The sequence below is a fragment of the Mustela nivalis genome (genome assembly GCF_964662115.1).
Source record: "Mustela nivalis genome assembly, chromosome: 9".
Lineage (NCBI taxonomy): Eukaryota > Metazoa > Chordata > Mammalia > Carnivora > Mustelidae > Mustela > Mustela nivalis.
The window spans coordinates 45206338-45221462 of NC_139028.1; the positions used below are offsets into that span (position 1 = coordinate 45206338).

The 15125-nt window shown below is 48.7% G+C and overlaps 1 pseudogene across 1 annotated transcript in view; it reads left to right on the top strand.

Moving 5' to 3' along the window:
* Positions 1-743: 743 nt before the first annotated feature.
* Positions 744-15125, top strand: part of LOC309840270 (transmembrane 4 L6 family member 1-like) — a 56280-nt pseudogene continuing 41898 nt past the window's right edge. The window contains exons 1-4 of the transcript in view: positions 744-925; positions 10221-10338; positions 10628-10774; positions 12696-12972. The product of the transcript in view is annotated as a transmembrane 4 L6 family member 1-like (transcript). The remainder of the gene's footprint in view (positions 926-10220; positions 10339-10627; positions 10775-12695; positions 12973-15125) is intronic.

Consider the following 15125-nt stretch of genomic DNA (forward strand, 5'->3'; position numbering starts at 1 on the left):
TTTAAAAAAGAGAAAGCAAGGAAAATTTTCCCCATAAAGAAAATGAGAGGCCAACAGGATTCGGATCCCCTTAGATCTTTACTCAGTGGCTGCCATGCATTGAGCTCTCAAGCTTTGTATGAAGATGTTTTTGAATATATTGTCTGATTCTCAAACTGTCAACAATCCAAAAATGCCTACTCAGGGCAGTTGAGTGGGTGCTGGGAGCCTGGCTGAGCCTTCTTACATCCTGTAGAAGGGTACCAAGCCAAAAGCTATGGTCAGTCCCACTTTCCAGATGAGGAAATTAAGGTGAATGATGTAAAATCTGTGACCCTGACCTGGCCCAAGGTCACACTGCTGCTAAGCGAGGGAGCCAAGGTTTGGATCCAGGACCTAATTCCTAATCATTAGGGGAGCTCTCAGGGAATGGATGAAAGAACCAGAATAGGGTAACAGCGAGTTCCTGAACATTTCTTCTGTCCCCCAATCCTTTAAAGAAAGCCTGTTGAGCTATCTATTCTGAGCCACATGCTTTCACGTTGAAGGTACTTCCTTTAGTCCACACACCACCAACTAGGAGGTCAATACTTCATTTACAGGGCCCAGAGAGGGGAGAGGGTTCCCTAGCCCATGTCATCAAGGGGAGCTGGCCTTGGCATCTCCCTCTTGTAGCTCTGAGGTCACTGCACTTCCTCCTGATTCTGCAGTGTCCGGCCCAGTTAGCTTTCTGGTATTGGTTTTTTTTCCACGGAAGATTCACCATGTGCTCTGAAACGAGCTCCACGTGCACGGGCTAGCTGCTCTTGGCCTTGGCCATCACAGCTGTCGTCACCAAAGTCCTACCGTACCTTCCCAGTGGACAGGTGCTGGAGCCAGCCAAGATCACAGACGTGGTCTGATTTGTCCACGGCTTCCTAGGAGCTGGACTCTTGGGAAGAATGAGGCTTAGCCACCTTGCCTCCTCCAAGTCACCAAACAATCATCTCATCTTGGGCCCACTTTCCCTGGGCTCCCAGAACATGACTAGCTCTCTCCCTCTGTTCCCCGCAACACACGACACACAGACACTCAGCACACAGTACTGCCAGCAGGTATTTCTGTGCTCCCCCTTGGGGCTGTGAGCTTCTCAAGGACACAGCCCAGTCTCATTCACCTTTGCCTTCTAAGCCCCTACCTGGCAAAGTGCTGCCTTTGACTAGAGTTTAATATGAGCTTGTTAACTGCATGAGCGATACACTATAAAAAGCACAATAACCGACTATTGTCAGGTTCATCAGGTTTCAACCTCCCATCGAGGCTTCCCTAGGCAAAATTATGGGGTTGGCCACCTTTTCCTGTAAAAAAGACAGATAGTAAATATCTCCAGCTTTGCAGGCTGTGTGGTCCCTTGTTTCAACTACTCACCTCTGCCACCAAAGGGCAAAAGCAACCACAAACAGTACATAAGCAGGTGGGTGTGACCATTGTTCCAATAAAACTTTATTCATAAAGACAGGTAACCTGATGAATTTAGCCCACCACCTTCAGATGCGGAGTAGGCACACAGGCATACATGGGGCAGGAAGAATCCACAGGAAAAGGTGACCATCTCCCTTCCTATTTCTTGTCCCCAAACAGTAGTATACGCAGTGACCATCTGTCCCCCAACCCCTCTCCACCCCATGCTGGCAGAGGCTGGGCCATCTTGCCCAAAAGTACATTTAAATCAGCAATACCTGGGCAACGCTTGTTTCTTTCTCAGCTCAGAGCCCTTCCTGAGAGGCAACACAGATCTCTCCGAGTCTCGGTAAAAGTGCAAGAACGTGAAATGAGAACACACTCAGGATGCCCGGCACATACCAGGCAGCCAGTTACGTGTCCTCTTTCCTGGCTCAAGTTGCCAGCTCCTCCGCTGACCAGCACCAGCCCAGCACCTTCTCCTGCCTGGCCCACCTTGCTTACTCCCACAGGACATCCGTCCGCTCTGCCATCAAACAACTGCAGAACTCCCATTGGCCTCTCTCTCCTCCCCTGCAGGCTATTTAGAAACATCAGCGCCCACCTTCTCTCAAGATCGTAAAGAGAAAATGCTGAAATTGCTGAAGGGAGTCGAGTCAAGCAGCTGGAGGGAATTTCAGTTCTGTAATAGCAGGATCTCAGAACTTGATTGGGAGAGGGTGGCCCAGAGGGAAAACATTGCCCAGTCCTCATGAAAGCAGAGTGGAGCCTGACTCAGTCCCTCTTCCTACTCTTTCTTTCTTTCTCTCTCTTTCCCCCTTTTCTCCCCCCCCCCGCCCCCCGCTTCTTTTGGTGTTCAGTCAGTCTTCAGGGTCCATTCTTGGCTGGCTCTAAGGCAGTGAAGGCAGTGGCCCTGGTTGGAGAGAGGAGGGTGCGTCGGCGCCATATTGAAAGATGGAGCAGGCAGGACCTGAAGACTGATGGTGGTGAGGGGAGGGAGCAGTCCCAGTCGGCGCCAGCATTCTGGCCCTGGAGACGGTGGGGGCATTCGCTGAGGCAGGGACCTCAGGGATGCAGCTTGGAGGGAGACAGAGGTTCCCCATCCCCTGAGGGATCAGAGGAAGCCCAAGAGAGAAGCAAGATGGAGAACCATGACAGAGAGGTGATGGGGAGCCCCAGGGGCAGAGGGTCACCCAGGGTCATGAACGGAATGAGAGGAGAAAGGAGGCCAGGTTAAAACCCCAGTGTGCGCTGCAAACTAAACGGCTCGAAGAAGGAGGAAAGTGTGGGAAGGAGACTGAGAAAGAACACCTGGAAAGTTCGAGCGAAGGTGAAAAGAGGTAAGTGAGAAAAGCAGAGAACAACATTTCAATGAGTGAGGAGTCACAGTGCCCACTGCTGCAGAAGGGACAGGCTGGGCCCGGCCAAGCATCTGGGGCTGGAGCAGTCCTGGGGCTGGGAGGGCTCCAGACGGCAGAGGGCTCAAGAATGAGTGCCTGTGGGGGCGCCTGGGTGGCTCAGTGGGTTAAAGCCTCTGCCTTCAGCTCAGGTCATGGTCTCAGGGTCCTGGGATCGAGCCCCGCATCAGGCTCTCTGCTCAGCAGGGAGCCTGCTTCCTCCTCTCTCTCTCTCTCTGCCTGCCTCTCTGACTACTTCTGATCTGTCAAATGAATAAAAATCTTTTAAAAAAAAATTTAAAAAAAAGAAAAAAAAGAATGAGTGCCTGTGAGGAGCTGGGCTCCAAACAGGGAGAAAAGAGGGCAGGAGGCCGAGCTGCCTTCCTGCTTGGAGGAACAAGCTCTCAAAAGCCACAGGGGACACTCTGCAGACAGTAAGAAACACATCCCCTCACTTAGCATGAGCTCCAAGCAGAACATGATTGAAGGATCTGTAGGAGATCGACCAGGATGCATGGTTTCTGCCCTTGAGCAGTAACTGTAACAGGCATTTGCATGAAGCTTTACCCATACGACTTCCTTCCCTTCCTGCAGAACTTTGCAAAGTGGGAATCACTCTCCCCTCCTTCTGGGCGAAGAAATGAGGCCTAGGCTGATTAAGTCATGTGACCCAGCCACACACCTGACATGGGGCAGAAATGGGGCTCAAACGCCCATCTGAGTCCAGAATCTGTCATCTCTCGATTCTCACCACCCGCTGCGTCCGCGCACCTGCAACACAGGACACGGAGAAGGATGGCATGCATGGGGCTATGGCGGCGAGGGCCGTGCTCCACGTCGCGTCCCTGGTGAACAGGACATGGAGGCAGCTGGAGGGCTGCTCCAGACACTGCTGCTTTTCAGATGAGACACAGAAATGGGGCCATGTGAGTCAGAGCTGCACCCCACCCCCACCCCACCATTCTACCCTCCCCAGCAGGTAGACAGCCTTTCTGGGGGCTGCCTTCCTCCTGCAGTCAGTCACAGCCATACTGTACTGTACTGGACAAGTACTTGTCTGCAGTGACATGTCAGCTCCTTGGTAGGGAAGTCCCCGCAGCCTCCCCCTATTGTCGCTGGAAGGCAGCCTCACGACATCAGCAAGGGGGTCATCTCAGAAAGCCAATGCCAAGAATAAAAACTCTCTCCTTGCATGGTGCCTCGAACTAACCCAGAACTGGGCATCTGGGACGAGCAGACCCTGACTTGGGTACTCCAGGGACTGAGAAACAGAGCCCCCATTTTTAAAAATCTGTTTATATTTCTTGTGACCAGGGGTTGTTTTCCAACAATATCATCTGCAGATGTAGCAAGACCTTTAGGAGAGACAGCTTCAGACCAGTCCGTGGTGTGGTTTGGGATCACCCAGGGGCCTGACTGGGAGGAGAGGGACTGCCATGTGTGGGGGTCTGCCCGACCCCACGGAGATAGGGTTCTTGTGCGCCTTCGGGCCAAGGAAAATAGACAAACACACAAATAATGGACAAACTCACCCCATGGGGTGAGTCCCTGCTGCAACGGAGCCCAGGGTTTGCAGAAGAGGGATAGTTTACCTTTGGGAACTTAGAGAGGCATCCCAGAGAAGAAGGTGTCTGTGCTGTGTTGTGCAGAATGAGCAGGTGTTTGTGATGATGCAAAGGCCATGGTGCCGTAATGCAGACAAAGGCAAAACCCCACATGACTTGTACGCCAGGCTGACGAGTCACTTCTCTCCCTTGAAACCTTCACCCACGAGCATTTCTTGAGCACCTACTATGTGCTAGCACTGTTCTAGGCGTGAGGACACAGTAGTGGGGAAAAAAGTCAACAAAATTCCTGCTTTCCTAGCACTTAGTCCCCACTACGTGCTAAGAGAGAAACTGCAAATGACCCACTGTAACATAATGTCAGGTGGAGAGGGCTCAGAAGAAAATAGAGGGAAGAAAAGAAGGCACAATGCTATGTGAGGAGGTGGCATTTGAGCCTCTTGGAGGAAAAGAAGAATAAGCCATGTGATATCTGGCGGGGGTGGGGGATTCCGAGCAGAGGGAATAGCATGTTCTATGGCCCTGAACTGGGAATGTGCTAGAGATTTCCAGAATCGCTAAGAAAACCAGGGTAGCTAGAGCCAGGTCAAAAAGGTTTAGCAGAGAGGAAGGGAAATGAGGTCAGAGAAAGGGAAAAGTGGCCACTGGAAGTTGAAAGCAGGAGAGAAGCATGACCAGGTCCATCCAGCCATGACCATCTAGCCTGAAGCCATCCCTGTGTTCTGACCCCTACCTTGGAGCCTGGCTTGCTCTAAGTACGAGGCTGTGCTCCCCAGAAGGTGCTCAGAGAGTCAGCACACACATCTTCCAAGATGATTCCCACAGTTCCTTTGTGTCAGCCCCAAACGTGTACCCTCACCACACAGTCTCCCGCTGGTCCTCCCATTTGACTCAGGGGAACTTTGGGTTCCCCCAAAGGCCCAACCTAAGAACAGAAGTAATTCCTGATGTCAGAAGGGTCATGAGAACTAGGACAAGGAGCTCACAAAAGGGAGAGTGTTGGACTACCTTCCAGGATACAAGGGCACAGGGACCTGAGGCCCAAAGCTGTCCACAGTTCCCCCTACCCCCTGCCACCAGGACAGCCTGGGGTCCTGGCCTAGCTTTTCCTACCTGGAAGGTTCTCATCAGCTCTCTATCCCAGCACTGAGTTACCTAGAGTTGACCTTGAAAATCTGAGGTTTTTGTGAATATACATCATTTAAAGAATATGTTCATTAAATAAGTGAGAAGCACACACGCTCATTATACCCATCAAGATTTTCCAGAAATTTTTAATATGCTTTATTCATGCCATAAAACAGTTCAGGGCACACAGTCATTCAATAATTTGCATGAGGTCTGCAGGAAGAAGCAGCAGTTCTGATCTTCAAATAGTCCTCTCCTCTGAGGGTTAAGAATACAACTATGCAACCTAATTTCTATCGTTGTTGAGGGGAAAGAAAATGAAGTAGAATATCAGGAGGGGAAAAGGAAAGAGTGGGCCCGTGGGCTCCTAATAATTTCACCTTCTCAGCCCCCAAAGCAGGAAAAGACTCCCATAGTAAACTCTTTTTTTTTAAGATTTTATTTATTGGGGTACCTGGGTGATGGCTCAGTGGGTTAAGCCTCTGCCTTCAGCTCAGATCATGATCCCAAGGTCCTGGGATCAAGCCCCGTATCGGGCTCTCTGCTCGGTGGGGAGCCTGCTTCCCCCCCTCTCTCTGCCTGCCTCTCTGCCTACTTGTGATCTCTATCTCTCTCTCTCTGAGAGATCATCTTAAAAAAAAAAAAAAGATTTTATTTATTTATTTGCGAGAGATAGAGAGAGAGAGCAAGCACAAGCTGGAGTAACAACAGGCAGAGGGAGAAGCAGGCTTCCTGCTGAGCAGGAAGCCTGATGCAGGACACGATCCCAGGACCTTGGGATCATGACCTGAGCCGAAGGCAGACACTTAACCATCTGAGCCACCCAGGTGTCCCCACAGTAAGCTTTCTAATCAAAAGAAAAAACAAATGCTTCCTGTTTAAGACAACTTGGAACTAAATCTTTGAACTGGAAAGAATCTTAGATGTCAGTATTTTAATCCCTCTTCTTTTATAGATTAAAAATGAAGAGCCAAGAGAGGGTCACCTCGATCCAGCCTGCAGGGCTAAGGTATGGCCCGGCAAGGATAGAATGCAGGTCTCCGGGCTGAACTTTAAAGGATGCCCAGGACAAACTTGAGTGACCGTTCAGGGCAGCAGTTCTTCAATGGGGTCAGTTCTGGTCAAGGTCTGACACCCAGCATCCCAGATCAGGACCTCCATTTCATCTAGGCCCAAAGGGAGCCCTCTCAGGAACCAAGAACAATTTTGACCAAACTCACCAAAGCCTGACTGCTTAATCAGAGTGTCAGGGTAGTTATCTCCAGGAGAAATGCTCCTACCAGAAAGGGAGTAGGTGGGGAAGCCAGGCCTTCTCTCCTGTCTCTGTGGGAAGTGACATGCAGAGCAGTGGGAGCCAGAGAGAGTGGAGTTTGAAACCACGCTCCATGGCAGGCCAGCTGTGCGACCCTAGCAAGGCACTTCAACTCTCTGAATCTCAGAGGCTCCCTCTGGAAAATGGGGATATCAGCAGTAGCCCCCTCCTGGAGAATGATGGGCTCCGCCTGAGATCATAGAGAGTGTCTGGTCCCAAGCCTGGTTCGTGACTGTGCTCAGTCATCCGCAGGGCAGCTTGGAGAGAACGAGAGTGAGGGGCTCTCGAACCATCTCTGTACCTGGTGCTAGGGCGCTGTGATGGTCGGACGCATTTGCATGAAAGAGAGGGAGCTGATAAGAAAGCAAACACCATGCGCTTTTCTCCAGCACAGTGGACACATACCACCCAATCCTTGTACTCCTTGTACTAGATGCCAACATCTAGTACAGGCAGGGAACCTGATGCGGGGCTCGATCCCAGGACTCTGGGATCACAACCTGAGCTGAAGGCAGACACTTAACCCACTGAGCCATCCAGGTGCCCCGAGACACATTTTCTGACTTAAAATGACCTGCTTGGTTGTGAGCTTGCAACCCCCCACCTCGGAAATCAGGTGAAAGAACATACTCCAGGGGGGACCGATTATCACTAGCATGGACCGAATACCAACCACTCATTCCCCAGGGGACAATTTCCCAGATGCTTGCAACAGCAAACACATTCACCAAGCCTCCCTCAGGGTGAGGCGATTTTTTCCACAGAGTTTAATTTCATCCATTATGCATTTATTTCTTGTTCCTGACCCACGGCCCTATCAGGCCCAGGATGCACTTTCTCCCTCCCCACACTGCCAGAAGAAACATGGGGAAAGTCATCACAGGATTTACCTCCATATCACAGGGTCTGGAATCTGTGGAGGCAGGTGGTGACAGCGGCTGACCCAAAGCTCCGTTCCTCCAGCAGGAAGCAGGAGGCGGTGTGCTCAGCACGATAGGACAGATTCGCAGGTGCAAGGGCAGGAATGACCCGTTTTGCCTGGAAGGGGTCATGGAAAACTACAAAGAGGAGATGCATAGTTTTCCCACAGCCTCTATAACAAATGACCACAAACCCGGTGGCTGAAGACATCAGAAATGTATTCTCATGCCCTTCTGAAGCCCAGAGGCCCTAAGTGAATGTGTTGACGAGGCCCGCTGTTCTGGGCTCTGGGGGAAACCCCATTGCCTGCCCCTTCCAGCTTCTGGTGGCTGTTGGCATTCTTCAGCTCATGAACATGCCACCCCAATCTCTGCCCCTCGTCCCCACTTGGCCTTCTCCTCTCTCAAGGCTCCTCAAGACTCTTTCTGCCTCTCTTATAAGGACACAGGTGATTGTATTGAGGGCCCACCCACAGAAACCAGGATAAAGTCCTCCTCCTAAGATCTCAACTGAATCCTGTCTTTTGTCACATAAGGTGATATTGACAGGTTGTGGGATTAAGAAGTGAACATATCTTTGGGTGGGGGGTGGTCATTGTTCTGTCTACGATAGGAGACCTTTGAACTGGACTTTTTAGGGTAAACTGAAGTTTACCTCATGGCAAAGGGTGAAGGGCATATTCCAAGGCCCAGAGGCAGGGAAGTCCTGGCCCTACCCTGGGAGCCCAGAAGCCAGTGCACTGGGAGGTCTTGATGCTGGAGAGGTGAGGCTCTGGAGGCTGGGCAAGACCCCATCAGGAAGGGTTCAAGTACAACCTTCCGGGCCAATGTTTTCTCCTGCAGGCAATGAATGTTTATCCTCCCACAACACCCACTCCAGAAGGGCTTACTTCCAGGCTGTATGCTTTCTCTCTTCCAAAGGACAGGCTATCAACCGATGCCCAGCACTTCTAATACCCTCCTTGTAAAGCACAGTGATGTACGGGCGCCTGGCTGGCTCAGTCGGTTAAGCATCCAACTTTTGATTTTGGCTCAGGTCATGATCTTGGGGTTGGGGGATCAGGCTCCATGCTGATCGTGGAGCCTGATTGAGATTCTCTCTCCCTCTGCCCCTCCCCACTCTCTCGCACTCTCTCTCTCTAAAAGAAAAATTAAACAAACAAACAAGAAGCACAGGGATATTTGGCAGGGCTCTAGCCAACAGAGATGGGGCTGCCGCAGGAGATCCCAGGAAAAACGAGCCTGGAGAGAAGGTGTGGAGAGAGCCATTTGCAATAGCTCTGGAAGACCAGCCTGCTAGGGTTTGTCGGCTGTTTCCATCTGTCATCTGGGAGTAAGTCCAGGACCGTCCCATCCTCTGGCTTTCTTATTTCCCCGGTAGCCAATGGAGTAGCGCATCACCACACTGAGATTCAGGCAAGAAGGGGCATTGGAGATCTTACTCCGAAAACACTTCCGCGGATCCACTCCTGCGTGGCCCCCTTGAAGGACAGAAACGAACACTCCAAGTTCATCTGTTATGCACTTATTATTTCCTGTTCCTGACTCATGGCCCTCTTATACCGCTGCTCTTTGTCCTCCACAGCACTGCCTACAGAAAGGTGTGGAAATATCCTTACGAATTGTGCAAACTTGTTTCCATTTGACAACGGAGGAAAGGGAAAGCCCAAAGAGGCTGAGTGGCCTGCCCAGATTTACATGGCTTTAGTTTAAGATCCAAAAAGGAAGTTAAGGATGATTTTGTCAACCTCGGGAAGAGTATGAGTATAATCTCCTCTCTTCAGCACCAGGCCCACACCTGACCCTCTGTGTACCCCCAGACGCCTGACACACACACAGTTGGCTCTCGGGTCAGGTGCCTCCGAATGAAGGCAGGACTGGCCGAGGTGGGACTCAGTCTCTGTCGTCTGATTCCAGGGATGGCTCTCTCTCCCCCCCACATGCGTAACTGCTTCCCAATGTCCCTGATCACAGCCAGCTGTTCATCAGCCTTACGATTCTAATTCATACACCACATCACTTCTCTTTTCTGCTCCAAAGCCCTCTCTCCTGTCTCTTGCAGCCACCAGTCAGACCCTCCCACATCCTTAGCCCTCGCATCATCTGAGAGCCCTTCCATTCAACCCCAGCTGTCCCCCTCCCTTGGGCCCTGGGGGAGGAAAGACACAAAGTGGATGTGTCAGGAACAAAAGTTCACGCTTTGAAGCAAATCCATCCCTCACCTCTGCCCCAATTCATTAAGGCACTAATAGGCCAGAAGGTCGCCTCCCCTTGACACTGGCGTCACCGCAGCGCTCACCCACCCATCCAGTCAACATGTATTTATGGAGTTTGTACACAGTAGAGCCCTGTGTTGGTCACTGACTCAGCCATTAGAAAACAAGCACTCATTTACTCGCCCAATCATACAACAAACATTTGCTGAACATCCACCACCAATAGGTTTCATTTAGAGCTGACTGACCGCTTCTCCTGCAAGGGAGTGTAAGGCCTTGTCCAGCGCTAGTGGGGAAGAGCCCGGAGATCGATTACTGATGTCTGCCGTGAGCATGGACAAGCAGACGGGCAGCACACCTCATGCCTGCTCCAGACAGTGGGTAGGCACCAAGGCGGTTCAATGGTGTATCAGTCACGTTTCCAGCTCACGGGTTTGTAGTGCATGATTTAATTCTTTAGAACTGCAGTGGGGGAAAGTGAATGGACAGAGGGCTTCTCAGCTCTAGTACTCCATTCTCTATGTACTTGGGAGGCAAAAGAAAAACACCTGCCTGGTCTGAGATCTACAAGAGAAGATTCAGATCATCTTTAATTTACCAGGAAACTCAGAGGATGCATATTTAGAAAGTGGTAACACCTCCCTCTCCCCGTTACTCTGTTCCATTGCAGATGCTATGCCCTGTGGTTCTGGCCAAGCAGGGCACTATGGTGGCTGTATACAGTGTGGTCATTTCTTCATTGGGTTTGCGAGGTGGCCCCTTCTGTGAACACAGGCAGTGGAAACTACACCTACCCCTTCAGGAATAACACCCAGAAGTGAGTAGCCTTTATGGCCTTGTTCAGTGTCCAACACCTGAAGATGATAACAGCTGATGATCACAAAGAAAGAGTGCTCTCAATATTGACTATCCTACAATGTGGCCAGCTACCTCCATTCACACCCAGTATCTTGTTCTTCTCTCCACACCTGCTTCCAAAGCAACAGTATCTGGGAAGTGGTTTGCCAAGGAAAGGAGCTCTAGTGTGGCTAAGGAATTAAGCCATCCATCTATAGTGTTCAATGCAATATCTTGACTTCATTAGCCCTGATTATTGAACTCAATTGAGTATGTGCTGAGGACCTGCTTAGTACTCGGTAGGCACTGTCATGAGAGAAGAGAGTACAGGTGGAGAAAAGAGTACAAAGGAAATAGAAAACAACTTGGCAAGGAGCTCACAATCTAATTGGGGAAACAATTACCACACTTGGGGTTGCACAGATATCCTGACATGGCTGGGTCCTGTGATGCACATTTATTTTCCTAAAGAAATAAGAAACCCAGCACCAATGATCAAGAGAGACCCTGCCTCTCTTCTCATTTTGTGTTGTCTCCCTAGCAGATCTCATCTGTCCCCATGGCTTTCAGAACCATCCAATCTACATTGTAAATAATCCCAATATGTTTATCTCTAGCCTTGATCTTCTGAATTCTTAACCCAAGTATCTAATTACCTTCTTGAAATTTCCTCTTGAAACATCTCACAGCATTTTGGTATTAATACATCCAAAACCCTTGATGGTCCCCTACAAATCTCCTCTCTCGGCCATCCCCAGCCCATTAGATGGCACCTAGAGCCTATGAGTCATCTTTATTCTTCTCCTTTCTTACTTTCCCCGTTAAGTCCACCACCAAGTCCTGCCAATCCTCCCTCCACAGTATATCTTGAATTGGCCACTGCTCTTCACCTAGACTGCCATCACAAGCTTCTGAATCCTATCCAGTACCCTTTGCCTCCAACAAGTATCCCACTTCCATTTTGCCTTCAATCTCTTGTCATACATGTGTCCAAGGGGTTTTGTGAAATGGAAAGGTGCTGATAATGCCATGGCATTGTTACATTTAAGAAATGTGTGATCTCATTGGAAACTATATAGAAATGGATATGGGTATATGGGTAAAAGTGGAGATAGAGACAGAGATATCAAATAATATGTCACTCTGTGAAATATGGCCTAAAAACCTATTCCATGTCCCTCTGTCCAACCCACACTCTCTGATTCCCAATTTCCTTTATGATTTTTGCTTACACACTTTTTCTTCTTACAGTTCACTACTCTTCTCTCTGACGCTGCTCCATCCAGGCCAGGTGACTCCAGCCTTCCCTCTGAGGTCTTCTCCAGTTACTCTAGACCCCTCAGGTCTCCCCTTTCCAAGATAATGATTATGATGTAACTAAAATATATCACCTATAACATGGCAGGTATTGTGCTAACACCTTATCTGATCTCCCAACCATGCTATGGCATTGATGCTATCATCAACCCCATTTTTCGTATAAAGAATCTGATGTATGGCAACATTTAGGAAACTTCTTATTGGGGGGGCTAGAATTAAGACCTAGGTCCATGGGACTTTGAAGCCCAGGCTCTTCTCCCCTCCTAATGGCCCCTGAGATCCGTAAAGCAGTTAAGACCTCATATCACACAAATTCTCTCTTCTCCATATGCTGTCTTGTTGGCTATATCTGTACCTACAATGCCTTCCTGAAAAGTGCTAATAGAGGGAAAGATGGTGTGTTCAACCTTCTGACCAAGGGGCAATAATAAGTCTGCTGTCTTTAGGAAGATGAGAACAACGAAGACCGTAAGCCTGGTATGCACTTGTGTTTAGACTCATGCTTCTGCACACTTTTAGGTAGGAGCTCCCTCCCTTTACTATCTCTCAAGGTCAGGCTAACATTCTTCTCTGTCCTGCAGGAATAGCTACGTATTCAACCCACACCCCTGGGCCACGAGACAAGAGCCTGAGCATATTGTCCTCTGGAACGTGGTCTTGCTTTCCATTCTCTTGAGCACTGGGGTAGATGAAGCTGTGCTCACTGCCTTATCCAAGTTGTCAGTGGACTCTGTGACATCTTCTGTGGTACATGTGTCAGAAAAGGACAGATGGGTGCTTCTAGAACCCAGGCATTTTCAAGACATTTCCCCCTGATCTATTTGCTCTCTTCCTACTCCAACCACAACGCTCTCAGAGGTAAGCCAGTAAAACGCCTTTTGAAACACAGAACTTCATCTGACACTTTGGGCTTGATTTTCTTTTAGGTGAACATCACTGGCTTCTGACCTAAGAACTCACAACTGATTGGCATATGAAGGAGTCTTCCTCAGGTTCAGAAGAACTGGATTTGGTGAGTGTCATCCCCGGAGTTCTGAGGAGCTGAGGGGAAAAACCCAACTTTCTTTCCAGGGTAGATTTTTATAAAAATCGGTTTGAAAACTTGACAACTGTTTTGAAAACTAGATCTTCTTTGTTAGAATCAACACTGTCATTTCTCCCAAATGACCCCTAAGAATGCTATAAGCTGTCATAAGGCCAAATGATAATATAATAATAATAAATGATAATCTAACAGGAGATGTTTAGTATACTCATGCCTATATCCCAGGTTCTGTGTTAAGCGCTTTATCTACATTATTTCAATTAATCCTGTAAAGCAAGTGGCATTAGAACATCACCTTGAGATGAGGAAACAGGCTCAGAGAGGTTCAGTTACTAAAAATCAATGAATCTAAGTTTTGAATTTGAGCCTGATGTCAACATTCATATTCTTGACCATGCTCCAGTGGTTCTCAGACTTTATTGCTTATACCTATGATGTTCCATGGATCATTGTAGGTGTTATTCATTCACAAAAGAAGGGGTGTGGAGGACTCTTTGGGAAAGTTAATTTGAGATACACTGGATTAAACAAAGTTTAATAGGTTTCTTCACTACAGGACTTGTCCAAACCTTTACAAAGCCAGTATAAAATATTGCTAATCTCCAGAAAGAGCATAGCAAACACGTAGCTGCCCAGTCTTTAACCACAAAACCCTTTTCTCCTATGATGCTAATACCTCATGGAGCACACTTGAAGAAACACCGCGTAGCTCTGTGATGAGGTAGAACCTATCCCACTTAACCCATGTGAATCCAAGAGACTTCTAATCCACCAGAAAAGCAGAAAAATATAAGATGAAACAGGTTAAAGACCACTCACCTGTGCTTTAAAGAAAGAAAGAAAGAAAGAAAGAAAAGAAGAAAGAGAGAGAGAGAGAGAAGGAAAGAGAAAAAGAAAGGAAAAAGTTTTCAAGTAGTATCTGGAATCAGAAGTTTTCTTTTCAGGTTTCTTTACTGTCATTGCAACACACATCTTTGAGAACCCCGTCTACTGCACAAGCTATGACAATTACCAAAGAGGCATCAGACAGGGTCTCTGCCTTATAAGCTTGCCAACTAATGGATCCTGCATAGTTGATTGCTTCCACAGAAGATATCTAAAACCTCTACCAGTTAGAATGACACTTTTGTACACATTAGAAAAAAGATAGAGGATACAGCTTGGTAATGGTAAATTTTAAAAGGCACCTTCTCGGGTGCCTGGGTGGGTCAGTTGGTTGGGCGACTGCCTTCAGCTCAGGTTATGATCCAGGAGTCCCAGGACCGAGTTCCACATCGGGCTCCCAGCTCCATGGGAAGTCTGCTTCTCCCTCTGACCCTAACCCCCCTCATGTTCTCTCTCACTCTCTCTCAAATAAATAAAAACATAAAATCTTAAAAAAAAAAAAAAAAAAAGCACCTTCTCACCCAGTTTGATGCAGCCTGTAGGGGGTGAATATTACAACCCCCACCCCCAAAAACTTCATGTTTAACAGAAACCTCAGAGTGTGACTTTATTTGGAAATAGGGTCTTTGTAGGGTGCTTGATTGGGTCAGTGCATTAAGCATCTGCCTTCAGCTCAGGTCATGATCCCAGAGTCCTGGGATCCAGCCCTCATAGGGCTCCCTGCTCAGTGGAGAGTCTACTTCTCCCTCTCCCTTTACTGCTCCTCCTCCTTGTGCTCTTTCTCTCTCTCTCTGTCAAATAAATAAATAAAATCTTTTTAAAAAGAAGGGAAAGAAGGAAGAAAATAGAGTCTTCGTAAACATAGTTAAGAAGTGGTCATACTGGAAAAAAAAAAAAAAAAAAGAAGTGGTCATACTGGGTTAGGGTGGGACTGGGGCCACGGGCCCTTTCTTCCCCCACCTCATCTCCTGGAAACGCAGCTGTAGGCAGAAGCAACCTGCTCAATGGAACAGGGCGACCCCGCTGCTCTCCCGAGCACCCAGCTGCCCTGCTAGTGCGGGCTGCTGCTTCAGCTTCCCCG